The 19,308-nt window shown below is 30.8% G+C and overlaps 1 long non-coding RNA gene across 6 annotated transcripts; it reads right to left on the bottom strand.

Annotated features, from left to right (window-relative positions):
- Positions 1–4,902: 4,902 nt before the first annotated feature.
- On the bottom strand, positions 4,903–18,832 carry LOC123566213 (uncharacterized). Of its 6 annotated transcripts, none has more exons than XR_008372104.1 (5): positions 17,908–18,309; positions 16,964–17,169; positions 16,067–16,149; positions 10,711–11,258; positions 4,903–5,612 (listed from the first exon to the last, which is right to left on the bottom strand). It is a non-coding gene; the product is annotated as an uncharacterized LOC123566213 (long non-coding RNA). The 6 variants fall into 6 exon arrangements; XR_008372103.1 differs by lacking the exon at positions 4,903–5,612 and adding an exon at positions 18,346–18,832 and having other exon boundaries at positions 9,998–11,258; positions 17,908–17,985; XR_008372101.1 differs by lacking the exon at positions 4,903–5,612 and adding an exon at positions 9,998–10,162.
- Between the last annotated feature and the right edge of the window lie 476 nt (positions 18,833–19,308).

The raw sequence follows: 19,308 nt of genomic DNA, 5'->3' as shown, positions 1-19,308 counted from the left end.
TTTATCAAATCATAACTGTCTCTCACCATTTAATTTGCATCAGTTGTATGCGAACCCTTCACTCTTCATTTTAGATCAGAACTTTATCAGGTTTTGTAATCGTTGAAAGTCGTCTGTTCTTTAAATACGAACCTTGGCGAATTTGTTTAAAGGACATCCCATACCCCTAACCAGCAAGCTAATAACACCAATATTTCTTGAGTGACTACACTGTCAGATTCATTCGAATCTAGGTCATCCATGTAGAGTTCAGATTGTCATAGCAACTGAAAGAAAAAAATATATAATCAAATGCCAATAGACTGCTTGCAATAAATGGTAATAATTTCACTGCAGTGTTCAGTGAAGTTATACCTAAATTACTTCAAATCATTCTGTTTCGTAGAAAAAAACATGGTCACTCGTGTGCATTGTCATTAATTATTACTAAGTAGAAACAATTTTACATATATTTTCTTTGCATTTACCTCTACTTAAACTGTTAAAGCAAGCTGTGAAACCCAGGCGGGCAATCTAGGGCTATGATGGCCCTCTCTCTCATATTTTACCAATATACTAGCACTGTTTTACGGTGGCATAGAGGGGACATAGGAAATATTCTATTTATCACGTGCGCACGTGATAGCTAACATGTGCGAACGTGTTAATCAACACGTGCATACCTGATAACTACCACGTTCGCACGTGGTAGCTAACACGTGCGCACGTGATAGATAAAATATTTCCTATGTGAACGTGATAGTTGTCACGTGCGAACGTGATAAATAAAATATTTCCTATGCGAACGTGTTAGCTACCATGAGCGCACGTGATAGATAACAGTGTGAACGTGATAGTTATCACGTGCGCACGTATTAATTAACACGTTCGCATGTGTTAGCTTGCCACCTGAATAGGATTGACAATACTGAACTAAATAGAAAAACACAACAACACTAAATTACGTCACGCACCCGATATGAAATTCAGGCGTCAGTGTATGGAAAAATATTGACGTTTCCGGTACTAGTGTAACTTAATGGGGAATAGAAACGTGTATGTAATAATATAATATATTGTTTTAAGCTATGTTGACAGTAATGTTATTCTACAGATCAATTAAAGAAATTTCCATGTTTTCTTTATTTACGAAACTGCGTTAGTAAATTGATATTTTCTATAATTCGTCGCTGATACTGAACAGTGTCTTTTACATATCTTATTCATATTTGCAGTAATCATCTCAGAATATATTTTACTTTTAAAGGGAATTGTAAACCACACTGAAATAGATAAACGGGTAAGGCAGTCGTCAAATATCCAGAATATCAAGCAGTTTTCTGGATCAAAAGTTTTGGCAGAAACGACTATTTTTGATATATATGTTTTCATTCTTTCTTAAATTGTAATCAAATAAATGTTGATTTTATGAGCTATTTCGTATGAAAATATAGAAGTATAGGATAAACTCTCATTTAAAATCCATAAATATTCTGTAAAGTGTTTCATAAACATTCTAACAGAATAGTATAGTTCCATAGTTGTCAAGCAGTTTTTTTTTTCATCACGGTGTTTTAATAAAGATACCATTTTGTTCTGTTTCATTTGAAAATACTAAGGAAGAAATTAAAAAGTTTTCAAAGTTTCGAAGTTTATTTATTTAATCCAGAAGGTCATAAGACCCATGTGACAGAGATTAGCAACGTCATACAATTGTTTACAAATTTTAAATAAGATACACAATGAAACCTACTTATATTAGCATATCTATCGCAGACTATATTAACACTTTGCAGTGATATAACATATGCATCTTGAATAATGATATTGGTAGATGTAAACACTGTAGTTAGGACAAACAATAGTTTAGGTTACTAACTAAAACATTTTTAAGCTTATTTTAAGAACTAGGAAGAAAAGTAATATGCAACGTTGTACCAAAAGTTCAATATGGCCGTTAAGATGGCCATCAAGGTGTACAAATTATCATCGTGGTGTGATTAATCAGTTTTTCTTATTTTTAATAACACTAAACTGTATTTCATTATGCAATAGCCATGCCCACACATTTGACAATAAGATATATGATTCAAAATTGCCATCAATATATAACCAAAATACATTTTTAGACAAAAATGTTTCTATTATAAAAATATATCATTTAATGATATTCCCCTCAGAATAATATTGAAAGATATATTATATATATCTTGGATGAAATATGTCAAACCTTTAACATAAATAGACACATTAAAGTCACAACATATTCTACGATCCTGCTCAATTTAGTAACGATACATTCAATTCTATAATATCCTGCATGAATGTTACTTTGTTTGAATTGAACATTAAGAGAAATAATCACAAATTTAAATTAATTCACCTGGACCCATATTATTTTACCAACAAATGAACTTCAAACTCAGCACAGAAGAAGAATGGGCATCTATTGATGCACCTATTATAACACTTTAATATATTTTAATTGTATTTATATTTAGGTAAATATAATTATACCGAAAAAAAGTCGAAAGGCCGTCACTTTGAAACAATACGATAAATGTTAATGCAAGTAATCTTGGTTCTGTCTGACTAGCATTTGTCTGTCTTATTTCAGAGGCACACATTAATGCACGTTTTACCTTGTGGAAGACAACACCTTTGCAACCGTGTAGTATCACAAAAATGCAATATTATGATTTTTAAGTTTTTGAAGCCTCATAATGACAATTATGCAAAATAATGAAAAAATATCTGCACGTGTTCAACTCTTTTCCTATACTTTCATGAAATCAGTTTTAAACAAAGCGTTCATCATCATTTGCGACGTTTATACACAGGTACAGTAAATATTAAATTATGAAATAAAATGATTTTTTTTTCGGTGTTCATGCGAAAGGAACGAGAGAATAGGATTGACAAATCCATGAATCGCTCGATTCATGTTTTATCTGCCGATCCTATTATGCCGTTCATTTTGCATGAACACTGAAAAAGTAGTTTCATTTCTTTTAATTGCATTATATTTTCTTTCATTTTTAAACTTTATGATATTATAAGTTGCATTTAAATTGTAGCATATAACACTAAAATTAGCGTCCCGGTCATTCTGTTCATCTGAAGGAACAACAGTTACGTTATATAAGGAACGTTCTCCCTAACTATACGCGGACGTCGCCAAAACAGCGGTCGGATATCACTAAACAGCGATGACGTAACTTTCGCGCCTTTCCTTTTGCTGTTCTTACGAAATGAACGTCAAAAGTTTTAATGGAAAAGAATAGGGCAAATGTAAATATATGAAATTACTTAATCCAGGAATATAATTTAAACATTCATATAACCGATCACTTGTTGCTTTCCAGGTGCAAACTTCCGAAAAAGTGTGGGTTTTTTTTGCATTCCCAGTAACTTTATACGTATCAAAAGATTCAGTACCTGCTAATAAGCCTACGTTTCTACAACCTATTTTCTCCATTAAATGTTAAAAAGGTCTTGCAGCAAGGCTACGGTAAAAGCTTATACATAGTTTCCGTCTGATTCCCATTTTCAACAAAATAAATATCATCTTACCTGTTTATAATACAGCAACGTATTATCGTGTTTGAGTGGGAAATCTTTCAAGCAGTGTTCACTGGTTATGAATTGTTCCTTTGTCCTAAAAAATAACAGAGAGCTATTACGGCACATATATGCAATAAAATAATAAACTCGTTAATATAATAACAAATGAAAATATAGTATCATTTTACAAAATAAAGAGTCATAAACACATATGTTAATATTTTCAATAGGCAATGATTAAGGACGATGAATGTGTTGCTCATTTCTGAATTGTTAGTAAATGTGACGTTATGCTGGCATGACCATATGTCTTCAAATGATAGTTGAGGGATTATAAAATTAATTGCGTATGCTTAGAGAACCAGTATTTTGAAGTGTTCTTGAAATAAATCACAAACAAGACTGCAATAGCTAATACAGTTTCACAGTTCTTTCATTTATCGCTATAATGAAAGACTGTATTACTCTTTAAAACATTTATTTTCTGTTGTAGAATAGTACGTATACCTCTTTTTATACAAATACGTAATATGTTGTACTGCTTAGTTTCTTTTAGTATCCACATAGTGTAAATAAATTGTTCATACGAAAGGTTTTTTGTTATCACAGGAAATTCATACTTGTATCACGTTGAATATAAATATTTACTAACAATGATGGGTCTTCAGCTGTATAACGTACTTGACACGTTTAACCCGCAAATATCTCAGTACAAAATCTTGAATTTGTAGTTCTGTTTTATCTGTATCAACGTTATAATGAAAACATTCATTCTTGTGTATATCAAAAACTAAGACATGCGTCACCAAGTAGCATTGGTAATGTTAGCGGCTTAAGGCCTCAATGGCCCCCTTTTCGGTTTGTTTTGTAATTTGACAGTTTCTGCTGAATTGAATTTGAAGCTACAGTTACACACTTTACTTCGTCTTCGTGTCAAGCTCTAGTTTCATATCTGTCTTTATATTTCTTGCTTTCAGGTATTATTTCTAATTAAAAGTTACTTAATAATAGATGAATATTTAACTAAAGTAAATTGATATTACTTGCAGATAAAAATTTCATTCTGGAAATATTCAATGCTTTTATACATATATTAGCATTTCTCCTACACCTTACAATTTTCGTTCATTGACAAGATCACCACTATATACATTTATCATCTTCGTGCATGAAAAGCATATTACAGCAAATGAAATATTGAAATCTACTAATAGTTTAAAGTTTAACATTATGCAACAGAAGTTGCATAAAACGATTGTAAAATGTCCCAATGTCCTTACTGAAGTCAGTTTTTACCTATAACAACTTAATTATAAAATTATGTCTTAGAAAGATATTAAAAGGCCTAACATTAGACATAATACGTTGTACTTACAAGTATAAAACAAAGTTTATAGAAAAATAAAACTAATTCAAATATTTGGCGATATGATATAAATTAAAGCAGGTTAATGATTCATTAATGACAAAGGAAACTTTTCCAAACTGAAATTATTTCTTTGTTTTGAATTAAAATTTAAATACATAACCGAGCATGTTTCTTCTGTATTTTCAGGTTCTTGTGTTACCTGTTTATTTTGTTTCTACAATAATAAAATATAAACTCAATTTTATCAAATGTGAAAGTAAATATGTAATCAAATTATTGATATTCGATTATCATCTAGATGATAATGAAGGATAATGATACAAATGATAAACTAACAAAGTTTAGCAAAATGAACATTTATGTATTGTTTTAAAATAAAAATTCCAGTCTTAACATGTTTAGTGACTCTCATTATTTTTAATTGCCGTTATTCCTTTTCGAACTCAAATATATGCTCGAGATAACTACTTGGTAAATGAATGATTTAATGATACAGGAATGATGAATTAAAGTATCATTTTATTAGCATCAAATTTTGTGTAATGCTTTAAATCATAATGTTCACATTATTTATCAAGATCACTGTGTGGTTAAATGACCATTAAGATTACATAAAATACATACTGCAGCCATGATATGCTGATATTTATACCATATCTTTCTTTTTAACATCGTGTAACTTCACGTTGAGCAGCATGACCTAATTGAAACATAACATACTAGGTGAAATGCCATAAATCCTATTTTGACATGTTTTAATATTATAATGAAAGTATGTTTAGAAAGAGAAGACAGTAAAAAATGACATTTATTCTTCAAAAGATCCTGCTATTGGATATTCAACTATTAGCCTCAGATCCAGATTTAGACAAGAATGACAGAGTGATGCAAGGTCAGTTACTCAAGGTCATGTGATCAACTTAAAACTGCTGAATCCTTTCTACAAACCCAGTAACAGAGAATACTTGTTACTATATTTCTAGCTTAAGTGCCAACTTCGTCTGTCCATTACGAAAAAAAGTAAAACATAAACTCGCTTTGTTGAAGTACGAATGCAGTTTGTTTGAAATAGTTAATACTCATATATAACCTCAAATAAAATATATTTAATGATATATTAACATTATATTGATGGAATTTACATGATGGTAACTTCCCTGTAATTAATATTTAATGATTCTCATACTGTTTATTGCAGTTACACCTGTTCAAATGAAAATAACTCTCAAAATCACTTTATTGTAATATATTAATATACTGTTTTCAAAATTCCGAATATCAAACTTCCTAATATCACGAATCTTCAGTACCATGAAATGATGAGAATGTTAATAAATCACAAATGACTCAGTGCAATAGCTTTACTCCGTTTTTTTTTCTTTAAATGATGGAAATATCTTTGAAAATCATAAATCCTTAATGTTAGATATTTAATCTTCAAGTAAAAAGGAGTTTTACTTGTCCATATTAATATGTTTCTTATATGTACAGATGTCTATTATGAATGACATAATGGTGCAATGTCAAATGCTTAAGGTCATATGAACGACTTAAGGCCACAATGACTCTTTCTTTAATTCAGGTTCTTTGAACAATATTTGTATATTCTTATCTTCAGATCCAGTAACGCATTTTATATATATTCTTTATATTCAGATATGGTCTAAAAAAACGCATATTAATAATACAAAAATGACACATGACAGTTTTGTTTTAGCAAAATTCTGAAAGAACAAAAATTGTATTCCTTTAGATTACAAATTCCCTTTTCGACATATGCAATGATTCTAACACTTTTTAAATGTAAAGGTACTCTTTCATGTAAAAAATATTTACTGCAGGGTAACATAAATAATTTTGTTACATGGAATACATACTGTAGCAAATAGTATTTGACATTTTATAGTTTTAACTTCATAGCTGCATAACCTTCTTAAAACATTAATCTCAATGTAATAATTTCAATCTCTATTTCCGTTTGTTTCATGTGACAATGTTACGATGGAATATCTTTGGAAAAACGTAAAAACGTTAAGCTAGACATTTACTTGTAAAACATCTAAATATTTATTTGCGCATGTTAACATATTACCTGCAGATTAGTAGGCATTTATGTATAGGGCGCCGTTTTACTATTTACTTAGCATTTTTTGATATCAAGAATTCATTTCTTGATATCAGAAATTCGATTTCTTGATATCAAGTTTTTCTTATATCAAGAAATGATTCTTAATATCAAGAAATCGATATTTTGATATCAGGAATGCATTTTTGTTATCAAGAAAGGCTGTCTTTTTTTTGATATCAAAAATCGAATTTTTGATATCAGGAAATGAATTTTTGATATCAAACAATCGATTTCTTGATATCAGAAATTCGATTTCTTGATATCAGGAAATCGAATTCTTGATATCAAGAAACCATTTTTTGATATCTAGAAATACGGACTATTTTTTGATATCAAAAATTTGATTTCTGGATATCAATAAATCATTTTTGATATCAAAGTTCGATTTCTTGAAATCAAAAAATGGCCAGTATTTCTTGATATCAAAATTTACCCCTATTCTTAAAATAGACATGCAATTAGGGATAACCCCTAATTAATTCATTCAGTGCTGGGTATGGAACGCCTAGACTGTCTTGACATAATGATTCTTGTAAATAAAGCAGTTTGTTTTGTAGATTTACTAGTTTGTCCGGTACGTTTCTTAGTTTATGTTGTGCATTCACTAGTTTGTGCTGTACAATAAATAGTTCGGCGTGTGCATTTTCCAATATATTTAGTAGACAAAACTGTTTGTTATGTACAGTTACTTGTTTGACCGGTAGATTTATTAGTTTGTGATGTCCATACATTAGTTTTGGGCTGTCCAGTTAATAGTTCGTTATGTGCTTTTCCCAATATGTTCGGTACAAATCATAATTTGTTATGTAGATAAAACAGTTTGTTATGTACGTTTACTAGTTTGTCCGGTACATTTCTTGATTTGTGTTGTGCATTCGCCAGTTTGTGCTGTCCAATTGATTGCTTAAAAATATCCGATTTCATGTTATATTACGCAACGTGTACCATTATAATTTTTGTCTTTACAAGTGGGTTCTCATACATACAACAAATGTACTACGCATGTTAAATAAGTTCTTGTCGGCAATTATCTGTTTTCGGAAACTTTTGAAAAGATAATTAATACATATCTGTTTATTAAAACATAATAAACAGCTTTATCTACAAGACAAGTTATGATTTGTACCGAAAATATTGGGAAAAGCACATAACGAACTATTAATTGGACAGCACAAGCTAGTAAATGCACAACACAAACTAAGAAATGTACCGGACAAACTAGTTAATGTACGTAACAAAATGTTTTATCTACACAATAAATTATGATTAGTACCGAACATACTGTAAAATCTGGTAAATAAGCATATACGCTTATAATAATTTTAATGACACTTTTATGCGCCTATTTTTGATATGCGCTTATACTTAAGCCCAAACTATGCGCTTATATTTGATATGCGCTTATAGACAAGCCGAGTGCGCCTATTTTTGATATATTATGAATATTAACATTTTCTACCTTGGTTGAGAAAACAAAAGTAAAACATGACCATGGACGTGCGCAATGAACTAACTCCTTTCATTGCAAAGACCTACAGTATTTATACATAATGAATTACATAATTTGCAAATAATATTTAATCTCTCGGACCATTTGATAATTGTTCAACACTAAGATTGTAACATTTTATCCATATTCTTTTCATAGCTTTACAAAAGGAAGACAAACTGTTATGACAACGCCAACAATTTTTCTGGTAATCAAACTTTTACTTTCATTTACTGAAAAAAAATTCTATTCAAAAAGCATGATTAAATTAATCAGTTATCATTTTATCCGACAATATACGTTAAAATCTTTTAACACCCATAGGCTATTCAATAGGTAAAAACACTTATCACCTGTACTTATCATCAACAATTATCACGGTATAATACAAACCGTTAATGACGTCTTTTTGCTGCTTCTACTGTTTGTTTACCAGTAATCGGATATGCGCCTACTTTCGATACAAAATTATTGTAAGGGCATGACATGCGCTTATTATCCCATACGAAATAACGGTAAGGCTGTATGCGTTTACTTTTGATATGCGCTTATATTCGAACATGCGCTTATTTACCAGATTCTACAGTATTAAAAAAGCACATGACGAACTCTTTGACGGCACAAACTAGTGAATGCACAACAAAAACTAAGAAACTTACCGGACAAACTATTAAATGTACATAACAAATTGTTTAATTTACAAGACAAATTTGTACCAGATATATTGGAAAACGCACATGACGAACTATCAATTGTACAGCACAAACTGATGAATGCACAACACAAACTAAGAAATGTACCGGACAAACTAGTAAATGTACATAACAAACTGTTACAAGAAAGATTATAATTTGTACCGAATATATTGGGAAATGCACATGATGAAGTAATAATCATCATGTCAAGACAGTCTAGGCGTTCCATAGCGGGGATTATACACTTCTATATGATCCTGTTCAATCCATCTATATTTAGATCGGGAAGTGCCGAATTTTTGATATCAAAATATAGGCTTGATTTCTTGATATCAAAACATTGATTTCTTGATATCTAAAGGTCGATTTTTTGATATCAGAAGAATCATTTATTTATATTAAGAATTCGATTTCTCGATGTCAAGAAATAACACGATTTTTGGTATCAAAAATTCATTTCCTGATATCAAAAATTCTATTTTTTGATATCAGAAAATGGACAGCATTTGTTGAATCAGAGAATAAATTCCTGACATCAAAAATCGAATTTTTGATATCAGAAAATCGATTTCTTGATATCAGAAAATGAATTCTTGATATCAAGAAATCGAGTTTTTCATATCAAGAAATGTGACTGATTTGTTTATATCAAGAAATGATTTTCTTATATTAACAAATAGAATACTTGATATTAAGAAATCGAATTTTTGATATCAAGAAATGATATTTTGATATCAAAAAATACCTATAAAATTGTTAAACGGCGACCCATATTTATGAAGTAATGGTGTAACGACAAATACGTAAGGTCATGTAAGCGACCTAAAGCCACAATGACCCTCCTCTTTCTTCTGGTTGTGTAAATGATATCTGATGAATCCTATATACAGCTCCAGTTGCACAATGACACTTCAAGCTGTGAAGCCATCTGTGTAATACTAAAGCATAAACTAGCTTTCTGATGAATAGAGAAAGTCAAAATGATTTTTTTTGTCAAATATTTTCTCAAAAAATGTAAATAATGATACATGAAAGTTTTATCGTAATAAACTGATATTGCTTCCAACTGAGAATGCCTTTCTGGATATCTTAAATGACTCTCAATATATTTCATTGTCTTACTTCTAATCATGTTCAAATCAATCAAGGCCACTGCTATATACGTTTATGCTTTGTGTATAGTATGAAAATGATGCAAATTACAATTTTCTTAGTTTTTAACATCATGAAACTCAACCTGCATGACAGATTTAAACAGTGAAATCTCAGGCGACACAGTGTGATCCCTGGAGCTGCTATTACATGTTACATAATTATTAGCATTTCTTTGCAATAAATAAATAGCAAAAATAAAACAATATTTCTTCAACATACTTGCATTTGTTACAGTGTTATATATTTCAAATTATAGGATTGAGTAGGAAGCTTACAGCATTTTTAGAAACTCTATCCCTTTAATCTTAAAGTATTTAGTACCAATGCATACTTATATATTAACTGCAGATCAAAACTAGACAGCTATGAAAACATGGCGCAAGGTAAGGAATTCCATGCCATGTCAGGTGAGCAAGTTAGGGCCATTATATCTTTTCTATTACTTGTGGTTCTTTGGATTTCACGGATTTACTTTTTCCCACCTTTCAAGCTGTGGCTCAATCGGTGTCTTCATGTTTCTGTAAGAATGAAACAATTTTTTTTTCGAGTCTGTAGGAAGATAAAATTGTTTCAAACGTTTGATATCTCAATTTGAATGCAGATTTATCATACAATGACATTTTAGGTAAATTGATACTATTGTACCATTTCTTGAAATTCCATGACGCCCATTTTAACACCCTTCAATTTTATCTCCGATTCAATTAAAAAAAGTATGGTTATATACCTGTTGTTTTATGACATGCAATACATACAACTGCACATTGCTAGGTCAACATTACATATCTTACTTGATAGTATCCTTCAATTTATGCTCCATGATGTTCTGGAAACGTTAAACTCACTAATTACTCGTAGCATTCCTAGATTCTGTTTTGTCTGTAACAATTAATTTATTAAATCATTGATTTTCCACTAAACAGGCAAATTAATGAAAACCCAGTCCCACGTTTGTATTTGCTAATACAAATGTAATAATGTATGTTTAAACTTCTATATGTGTCAAACAATCGTTCAGTAATTAGAATCAAATTGAATGATAGTGTGTTTGACACATTTAAGCAAATTACTACTTCATAATGACCTTCATATGAACGCGTTTGCCTTGTACCGGCTCGGTTGCATACATTTGTGCTGAAATAACGTCACTTTACCCTTAGGTATGACAGGAAATAAGCAATATTTCCCTATCTGTTACAAAAATTGTCTGGAAAGCCATTTTACATGGATAAAAAAGTTTTGCAGAAAGTGTGGCTGCTAAACTTCTGTCTCTTGAAATTCAGATTGATATATTACAAAACTTCTGAGAAGCCAGAGAACCACATGCATGTATCTAATATGCTTTAATATTATGTTTAAAAATCCATAAATTATAATGTTTCGACATTCAATAATCAATCTTTTAATCATGCAATTGCAAAAGCAATGATATTGTCTTATGGGCGACATAATATGAATAATTATTTAAATAGAAATAAATACGTTACTGCTTTTTCCAGCAGAGTATCATTTACCATTACAAGCTCATTAAAAGTATTTATACACATTAAACATTCATACATTGTCTACCTCACTGAACGTTTCTGCATAAATGTGACAATTTAAATGGATCTTTAGATTAAATTTCTTTTTTTGCACAATAGATACGTTACTGATTTTTTTTTATTGAGCCTTTAGTTGACGTTTTCGTGTGTTTTAATGATGTTGTGCAATCATATTTTCTGTCACACTACGTAAGGGATGCTACATATTGTTTTGAAATCTATTTTTTTGTGTGATTATTTTACTTAAAACTTGGATATTACCTTATATGAACCTGAATAACACGGTAAGTGTAATTTCCTAAAGCGTCCAAATAATGAAACAAATATTGTATTTATTTGACAATATTATGATACAAATATATTTCAATATTCGAACTAGATTACCATGATTTGCAGTTAAATTAAAGAACTGTGCCAATGTCACTATTGGTAACTTATATATCATCTATTGTAACATATTTGTTCTATTTGTTTTACTACAGGATACGACAAGAAATTCTTTTATATCTTTGTCTAGATCATAAAACTATAAAAGTACATAACTTTCTAATATCAATTATATATTTGAATCAGAAGCAGGGCCTAGTTAGGGGCGATAATTGGAAAATATATAACCATTCTTTGCGTCATAATGTACTCACATATAAATAAAAGAATAGATAAAATCTAATTTAACTGAAATCAAGAGTCGAAATGCATTAGCCTTGCCATGAGAAAAAGAAAGAATTAAACGTTATAAATCTACATCATATATATGGTTTATAGGAGAAGTCATGAATTGTGAAATTTTCGTCATTTCTTTAGCTGATGTGGTCATCAAGCATGGTGTGAAGTATTAGTAGCAAAACATTGCTGACGACTTGTGGGTTACAGTAAATAACGTCATTTGTAAGATAGCACTTCCGCATTTGTTGGTAGATCATAAAGAGAACTTAATTGGAGTTAATGTTTTTGAAAAATAGACAATAGATACTTTACTGACGCATGCAACATTACATTAAAAGTGCGTGTTCGACGTTTTAAGTTAATTTGTTTTCATTGTTCAAGGTTTTAATATTTCATATCTAAATGAATTATTATTAATGTTTGAATAAATACGTTAGTATGCAGTGACCTTTGATTATAAAAAATAGGCCTGGGACGATTTCAAAATTATGAAAACAGTTAATCATTTGTTTGAAATCGAATCGAACCAGTTAATCGGCCGCCATATTGAAATTGCTGTTTTCTTTCCTGTCGACCGTACCAAGGTTCTTCAAGTAGCTGGCTCCATTAGAAGCTTACCAACTTGATCGTTTGCAAGCAGTGTGACAATTAATATGACATATTTTGGTGTATTTTATTTTAAATATATGACAACATGCAAATCCGAGAGTATTGTTTATGTGTTTTTGTGGAAATATACTGTAGATCTTTGAGCTGGTCAAAGGAGTGTATAAAGGTGACGTATGATTCGTGATGTTATCAATTAAGAGCGATTACCCGTTTTGCAAAATTGAAACCGGTTTCACCTAGCAATCGAATCGGATTCGATTAACAGAGTAATCGTCCCAGTCCTAATAAAAATGATTTAGAGACATATTAACACATCTTTTTCTCAAGCTAAATTGTATCAGCATCAATACATTGAATGTCGGTTGTATTATTGTATCTTTCATTTGTACAACAAAGACTACACTGCTCAATTTGATCACAAAATCTTAAGCACTATTTGGTATAAAGAGAAAAAACTGAACATATTTCTTCGGAAATGTTCATCCTGTCCGTCGGAATTTTGTGACGCCTCTAGTTAAAATGTATTTGATACGAATAGATGAAATCTTGAATCAAACCAAGCCTGCAACATTTTCGTTTTTGTTGTGTTGAGCGACCTGTGGAGTTTCCACTTTTTCTATTTTATCATGATAAGAACTTTTATCTCCTTTTTTTGTTTGGTTTTGACCCATATTCCCAGAGTTATGGCACCTGATACATTCAAAAATGCACATGTTTCACCTTGTGATGCTCCTCGCGCAAAATGTGTTTCATATAAATTGATGAAGCATTGCATGAGTCTTTATCATATTATGAAATTTCACACCTCCTACTTTTTCGTCTGTCTCCGCCCACTATTTCCTGAGTTATGACCCCTGAGAGACTCGAAAATGCACAATATCACCTTGTGACGCGCCTAGTTCAAAACGTATTTCATATAAATTGATTAAAACTTGGCTTTTACCAGTTACTGCTGTATATATTCACTGGAGGTTTCTGTTAATCAAATGGTGTTGGAAAAACGCAAACATTATAAAGCTTTAGAGCAGTGTGAAACACGTTGCGTTTATATCTCATATATACATGTAGTTGAAATTTCCTATCATAGAATTACTGGAATCTTAGACATTTAGCCCGTGAACTGTAATAAGTGGTGAGACTAAATTATGTTTCCGTCACTGTTTTCTGAACTGACCAATAATGAAAGGAATTGCATTGTGCAAAAATATATCTGTATAGTTACAAAGAACCACTATTGCCCGATTTTTTGACAGTACATATTTCAAAGTAAGAGTCGCCTCCTGAGAAAGTAACAAGATTAAAAACAGACTGAAACGTCTATATAGCTTAAAGATATATAGAGGATATACACGAGTGTCTTTGCATATTGAATTTATTAAACGAATTGAATAAAATGATAAAATGGGAGGTTCTATCGAGAATTTTATCACTTTTATTTAACGAGTCAAAAAAAAAAAAAAAAAATCAATGTGGAAAGTCACAAATGAAATATTCTTTTTTCATTGATTAGCTTTTCCCGTCGAAACATTAGAACTTCCACTTTCTTTAACTATTATAAACAAGTCAATTTGACCAACGTCTCCTTTACTATAAACGACGCCGACGTCAAAGCTTTATTACACAAGTGTATAATTATTTTTTATGTAACGGCTTTATTATACTCCCGCGACGTCAGACATGTGATAAATGTATATTTAAAATTGAACACTACACGCAGATCCCCACTCAACTAGCATAATACATAGAACACACACAAAGTAGGTTCGACTACCTGTAGAGGCGTTCTTGTTCTCCGTGATTATTGGCTAAAGGCAATATATCCAAGGTCATTCATTCTCCACCTCTGACTTATGAGGGTGAGTTGCCAGGCATTTGTGGAAAACAGCTTAAGACTTGTAAAGAACCCTTGGATACTAATGCAGTTAACTGATTAATTTTATCACAGAAAAAGGCCTGAAACTCAACTTCTCATCAAAAGTTTGACATTATTTATTGCAGTTGTTAGGTACTTTAAGGCAAAGTCGATACAGTTGAAAAGATGTTTAGTAGAAAGGTTCTTTGAATACCATTATGTATGATTGTTTTTCTTTAAATACCCTAGTCTAAAAAATACCGTACATTTCTTACAAAACTTGGTATATGTGACCAAAAGTTTATAGTTTAAGTGGAGCGTAACTCTAGCATTTTAGAAGTCATCGCTAAATAAATATTAGACAGTTGCTATTATTTTATTGCGGAATAGTCTGATGAAATGTAAATACTTTTTAGTAGACAGTATACCATTGCAAGTGAGAAAATCTTAATACGGACATATTTCCCATGATGTTTAGCAACATATACACGTACAGTAAGTCAAAAATGACGTCACTAAATGGATTATCCACGACTTACGATATTGTAACTAACTAACACTACCTTAAGTTATGAACCCTTTACGAGGGCGTTAAGAGGTGTTTGGAGCTGAATAACGCTACCTTGGTCTTACCTTAGGTTTATCGTAAATCATACTTTAACTTACGATACGAATAATTGTTCGAGAGTGGCTCCTGTATATCAAAATAGTACAAGCTTTCATACTTTCGGTCAAGTGAGCGACTTAAGGCCTCTATGTCCCTCCCATTACTCCCTGTTGCGTGGATAATATGTGCGACATTCTGTCACACAATGTGTTTTTGAGATTTACTTACAATTTATATTATAACATCATGAACTTCAGTTGCATGACCTATTTGACACGTTAAACTTACAAATGACTCAGGGCAGTTTTCTCCGTACTTAAACTGTTTCCTAGCAATTTAATGGTGAAATTATCTTGAATGGTATGAAAACTTTAAATAATACCTTTAATTTTAATCTAGAAAATCTTACTCGAGCTTATCAGAACTATCTGCAGATCCAGTTAACATCTTGCTATAGTTTCACGTTGTGTTTCCACCTATGTCACGTTGCACCTACAAGAATAGAATATTAACTAGCTTTCACAAGAACGAAGAACATTAAAATTTGTTTTAAATCATATTTTTGTTTTTGCAAATTGTTTATAAGTTTATTTGTTTAAATTAATAACTCCTTCTGGATGTAATTAAATACTTTCACACGTTAAGATTGCAGCTACACCTTCATATTATCGCATCTATCGCGTTTTGTAATATATATATGCTTTTGTTACAGTAATTACATTCTGTGACACAACGTATTTTTGAGATTTACTTACAAATTACATTATAACATTATGAAACTTCAGTTGCATGACTTACTTGACACGTTAAACGTACATATGACTCAGGGCAGTTTTCTGTACTTTAACTGTTTCCTAGCAATTTAATAGTGAAATTATCCTTGAATGGTATGAACACTTTAAACAATACCTTTAATTTTAATCTATCTAGAAAATCTTACTCGAGCTTATCAGAGCTATCTGCAGATCCATATGTAGACATTTGTGGCGTAATGAATCAACGTTAGAACTTAAGGCCTCAACTGTCATCTTCTTACATTGGTTACAAAATGGATTTGATTACTTGTAATACATGCAGTAGCGATTGACATACTTTTCAACATCGTGAAACATAGGCTGCATGAAAAACTTAAAAGGTGAGATCTGTAAGTCAAAGAGACCAATCTTTTCTATAACAAAATTAATGATAAAAATATTTTTGAATTTTGAAACACACGGTAATTTAAAGTTAGATTTAAATCTTGAGAGAACAACACGCTCATACTATACCACATATATGACTAAATTGTGCAAAGGCAACTACTCACATTCAGAACCTTGCTGGAGATCAAGATGTAGACACAATAGTGCAAGGTATGATACGAAATGTATGATAGCGACTAAATGCCCCTATGGTCCTCTTGTAACTTATTATTCTTTGGGTAATATATGCCGAGTCTAATTTACAGATCCAGTAACATACTTTAAATCTTCTTAAACTTCAATGTGTGCTTCCACCTGTGTCTTTTTGCATCTGAAATAATAAAACCTAAGAATGAAGAAAGATAAAATTTGTTTTAGATGTCTGATTCTTAGATAAAATATCAAATTAAATGCCACGGAATGATAAAAAATGATACATTAAATGTTAGTGTAAGGAAACTCGCTAAATTGAATCGTTTAAAATAAATAATTTCCTTCTGGACATATCCAACTGCTTTCACACAGTTGGACTGTATCTAAACCTCTTGACGTTCAGATTATCCTCAAGACGAATGCTTTTATTATATAAATAAGTAACACGCTGAAAACTACTAGCAACTATAAAAATTCAGCGGCATGATATATTAAACTCACAGTGAACCAAGTGCGATTTATTAAGTATTGTTTCCTCTATTGTCTTTACCAATTTTATGATAAGATATATTTAAAATATATGAAAATTTAACTATGACATCTAAGCTTTAATTTTATAACAGATCTTACTTCAGCATATTAAAACAATACCTACAGATCCATATAAAGACATGTAAGACATAATGTTGCAACGTCTTATAATCAAGATCGTGTGATAGACTTTAACCTACAATTGTCCTTTACGTATTTATGGTGCTTGAATTATATCTTGGGCTACAGAAAAAAGTTATAGAAATAAACTTCTTCCTTGTTGTCATGCTGTGGTTCCCACCAGTGTATTTAAAAGGATAAAACATAAACTTTGTTTTTGAAACATTACGGAAGACAAAAAAATATTTTTAGGGATCATACATACGTTAATTCTCTCCTAACATTTTCAATGACTTTCACTTCTTTGAATTGTTGTCGTTTCTCTTGTTATGTTCAAATCAATCTACAAGATCAGTGTTTGGATATACAAATATTATACTTTATATTATCTCTTATAAACTGACGCAATCAAACCGAGTGTGTTTTGATTTTGCTTAGCTGTATTCTGTGCTCCCAAAGAGTTTTCGTATTATGTTTTTATAATGTTCAGATATCACCTTAACTGAAATGTAGCCTAAAGATACAAGAATGATACATGCACTTAATTATCAATTCCATTTTCGACATGTTCTAAGGTTCCACTAATTGTAATTGCAGTTACTTTCCATGTTCAGATCTATTATAAATTTACTTCATAGTTATATAAATATTTTAATCACTAGTACATGATATTGATGCAGTAGCAAAATGAATTATATCCTACTTTCTATTACCGGGGAACCTCAGCTGCATGACGTACTTGAAACACCATACTCATAAGTGAAATTCCTCGGTTTGTTTAACCTGTAACGAATTAATGTGCACATATATTTGAAAGACATGCAAATGAAAGTTACTTGTAGATATTTAGACACATGCTCAGGTCCTGACGTAAACAGATATGACAATATTGTAAAAGGTCAGATATTGAATATCAGGTCATCGTCTCAGCGCAACTATGGTCCTCTTATCCTTTATTACGGTTTGCATGATATCTTTTAAAGGGTTTTCTATTTAATTTCAAGCTGTAGTAAATCATGTGTATTTTTGTTCCTTTAAGGATAAAACATTAACTAACCCCTTTTCAAGTATGAAAGTAAAACATGTATTGAATGTTTTTGATATTCATATATATTTTCAATTAAAATGTATTCAGATAATACAGAAATTATAAAGTAAAGTCTCATTTCAGCACATGTTGTGCCTGTGTATCGTTCAATTATTGACATGTTCAATGAATCTCACTACTTTGGATATATTTGGAAAAGATCTTTCACAACCGACCTACAAATTCAGTTAACGTGTTTTCCTGTTCCTACATTTTTTCTTAGGTTCTACATTCGTCTGAAAATTCTTACAAGCATAAAACATTAAATAGTATTTTTTAATATGTAGCAAAATAAGATTTGTTTGAACTTTTCAATATAAGAACAATCTCAAATTGAAATGAAATTTAGTGATACAATACTGACAAATGGATATTTTTTTAAGTAATTGTTTCAAGCAATATTTCTCCCCCGGCCAAGTCAATAATTCTCACACCGCTAGCTAATTGTAGGTAAACATGTCAATTTTCGAATAATTCTGAAGATCACTGCGTGAATGGTTTAATTCTTTTATTACATGATAAACATACTGTATCAATTTTAATTTTGAAACTTCCAAATACCGTATAATATCATGATTC

The sequence above is a fragment of the Mercenaria mercenaria genome, chromosome 8 (genome assembly GCF_021730395.1).
Source record: "Mercenaria mercenaria strain notata chromosome 8, MADL_Memer_1, whole genome shotgun sequence".
NCBI lineage: Eukaryota > Metazoa > Mollusca > Bivalvia > Venerida > Veneridae > Mercenaria > Mercenaria mercenaria.
This window is presented reverse-complemented; position numbering and strand designations above follow the sequence as displayed.